The sequence below is a fragment of the Chinchilla lanigera genome, unplaced genomic scaffold (genome assembly GCF_000276665.1).
Source record: "Chinchilla lanigera isolate Chin_1 unplaced genomic scaffold, ChiLan1.0 scaffold00199, whole genome shotgun sequence".
NCBI lineage: Eukaryota > Metazoa > Chordata > Mammalia > Rodentia > Chinchillidae > Chinchilla > Chinchilla lanigera.
The window spans coordinates 529,454-532,994 of record NW_004955600.1 but is presented as its reverse complement, the minus strand read 5'-3'; the positions used below and the strand labels follow the sequence as shown (position 1 = coordinate 532,994).

General features: G+C 33.3%; 1 long non-coding RNA gene across 1 annotated transcript in view; it reads right to left on the bottom strand.

Moving 5' to 3' along the window:
• The window catches only part of LOC106147626, a 21,860-nt gene that overhangs the window by 8,777 nt on the left and 9,542 nt on the right, over positions 1-3,541 (bottom strand). Inside the window, exon 3 of the long non-coding RNA XR_001232564.1 lies at positions 2,350-2,495. This is a non-coding gene — a long non-coding RNA (uncharacterized LOC106147626). The remainder of the gene's footprint in view (positions 1-2,349; positions 2,496-3,541) is intronic.

Sequence of the window (3,541 nt, the reverse complement as noted above, 5' to 3'; positions counted from 1 at the left end):
GATAAAAATCTTCCTTCACTTATCAAATAATTTGTTATACTGTTGTCTACTGCCTGGTTGAGAAGCACATTTTCCCCTTTGAAATGCAGTCTAATTCATTTTCCTTCTATTTCATTCTTATTCATTATCTTTGGTTTTGCTTGCTTTGTTTTTTTTGCATTGCTAGGAATTAAACCAAGATGTGCTCTACCAATGTTGTATGTCCCCAGATAGTCTTATCTGTTATTATGGGACAGAATATCACCAATTTGCCTCAGAGTGCCTCAAAAATTTAATAGACCTATCTCTGCCCACTAATTATCTGGAATAACACAGAGGCACCACCACACCTGACTACATTCATTTATTTTTCTATCCCCATTGAAAGTATTATTTTCTCAAGAAAAGCCCTTTCCCCTACGCTACAGCTTCTAAGTTCCATCTCCATCGTGAAATTTAACATGGAGAAAGATTAAAGCCAACTCCTCACAACCTTTGGAGAGATGTCCTTGATACACAACATGCTTACAACACAGCACAATTCATTTCCTAGGATTTAATATCCATTCTCCTCAAATGCAGAGATGGGGGTAGAGACACAGTGTGCCATAATTTAAGTCTGTACTACAGAACTGCAAGGATGATATGCACACAGATTAAGGGATTTAACAAGTGATAATATCTACATTTCAAGAGGGTGTCGTAGGCATTTTTACAGAGGTGATAACATTAGTATTATATCACACTAAAAGAGGTGGCATAAATCCTTTTAGGATTACTATAAATGGCCCAAATGGCATATTCACCATTCATGCAATACTAAAGTATTCTGAAGGAAAATATTATGTTATTAAAACACAGATAAAATGAGGATGAAGATTGAGACATATTCTATACAATTTACAGAAATATAATATTGAACAATGTTGCATACCATAACTATCACTTTGGAAATATTTAACTTTCTCATACATCATGACCTGGTGGAATCATTTTTCTATTGAACATCTTGTAGTTTGGTTTTGAGGTTGATATAAATTTTGATTTGAAAACATATTTAGTATATCTTCAAATGCTCTCTGAAATACATCAAGACTAATTATGTACTGTACCAAGTAGTTATTTTGAATATATATTCTCCAAAATGGATGAGAATGTGGTACCTTTTTAAAAATGTAGTGTTTGCACATATAGAGAATAATGCACCCAATAATATCAGTCAATAAATGCTTCCAGTATGTATCATTCTCAAGCACGTATAGTGTATAGAATAGCTCAAAGCACAGCTTAAAAATCATGTACAAATGAAAATCCTGTGAGTTAAAGCTAAAACTACAGAGACAAATATCAATTCTATATCACATATACTTCAGTGCTGTTCTGTATTTAAACAAAAGAGCTGAAGTTCTGCACTTGAAATATTCATCCCACACTACAAAAAAGTACAGCAAGTTGAACACAAGGAAATGAAACATGGCACATAGTCTGAAAGAATTAGAAAATTAAGACAGACAAAAAATTAACAGTATTAAATATGATTCTGGTAACAAAAAGTGACAACTCTATCCCTGAGATCAACTTTGTTGAGGATAACAATATGCAATTTAGCAACCATTGTGAATATCTCTCATGTTGTGGGGAGGTCATGTTTCAGTTTTGTTGTTTTTGTGTTGTTTTGATTTTGTCTTCATTGTTGTTTTGTCAGTTTTTTAAGTGAGAAATCTTAGTACAGTTGATCAAGAAGAAAGTGAAAAATTGAAAGGCTTTTATCTAGACAAATTTGGCCATTAGTGTAGTTACATAGAAATCCTTCCATAGGAAAATATAAGGAAGTTCACATCAGTCTGTGCCTTAAAATCTATAAAATCAACGGAAAATTTAGCAAATCAGTCCTAAGAAAAACCAAAAAGTCTCCGTTGTACTAATATCTCTACAGTACCAGATCTATTAGCAGATGGGTGCTCAGGGTGTAATATTTCACTCCAAATTTTTGTTGATTAATAATGTTAGCAGTGAAATTTATGAGCATTCAACGACATATTAATACCGACCTCATTCTTTCAGAGAAAAGGGAAAGAGGAAAATCAATTCTTTTAACTCAGGAACTAAATCATATTACTCATAGCTGAAAATGCACTTAGAAGAAACAAAGTTCACAGGCCACTTTCCTTTTCAAACTAAATTCACATTTTTTATTTCAAATTGAGGTATGTGCTTCAGGGGCAGTACACTATGAGAAAACTCAGGTTATAAAATATGATGTAATGGACTAGTACCTGAAGAAAGAAAAACTGCTGATAAGTGGAGGCAATATAATAAAACTCTACATCACTATACAACTTACAATGAAACCTCAAGAGTGTTTCTTACCAAATGAGTAGGAGAGAAGTCTGTAACTGCCCCCCAGAAATGTTATTTGTGGTATCCTATAGCACACCTTACAATTTGTGATCCATTGTAGAAAGCAGGACTGAGATAAGGATTTTCTGCATCATACTTCTGCCAGACATTACACTCTACATCACGGTCAGAGCAATGAAGGAAACACAGAAAAACAAAAATATGTTAGAAAAAAGGAAACAGAAATGATAGGATTTTCCAGTAATATTAATTTTTTAAGTGTAAAATGCATATAAATGGAATACAACACTATTGCAAAAGAAACCTGTTTCCACATTTCAGTCATAAGCCACACATAGATAAAATTTTGAAAATTAAATTTTGCAACATTTACAATCATTAAATATGTAGTGATATATCCTGTAATGGTTTTGCAAATTACCAGAATTAAACTATTGAAATACCCCTTTGACAATAAAAATTAAATGAATGCTTTTATAAAGCACATTCATAGATGGAGAGGCCCTCTAATGGAACTACTTAACATACAATATGTTTCTTCACATGCATTTCCCAGGGGCTTAGTAAGTTATGTTGAATTCCTCATATGAAGTTGTTCACTGACTATTTAGGGAATCATTCATAAAGATTTGATTTAGATCACATAAGTGAAGCAAATAAGAAAGGTTTAATAATGTAAAGATGTAAAAGGACAATAAATAGCAAACAGTATTATTCAGAAGTTATTCTCTATATACTGCTCTTTTATTCTGTGTCTAGAAAGAAATGGAAAATTGAGGTGTGATGATGCATGCCTGGAATCCAGGCTCTGGGAGGCTGATGCAGGAGGATTTTAAGTCAGAACACAACGTACTGACTTAAGGAGAGCCTTTCTCAAAATAATAAAGTTTAAAAGGGCTGGAAATATATCTCAGTGCAAAGTTTCTGAGTTCAATTCCACATAAAGGAAAATAAAGATAAAGAAAAAACAAGAAAAAATTAGAAGTGACAATTTAGTTCAAACAACTCCAATGAGTTTCAGGGGATGGGTCTGTGAAAAAATAATAAAGCTGGCAAGTGACAATTTTAATTTTTTAGATATGGAGCAGTGTGTGAAGTGTCCAGATCACCAATATGCCAACACTCAGAGAAACCACTGCCTGGAAAAAGCTGTGACTTTTCTGGCTTATGAAGATCCCTTGGGGAAGGCTCTGGCTGGCAC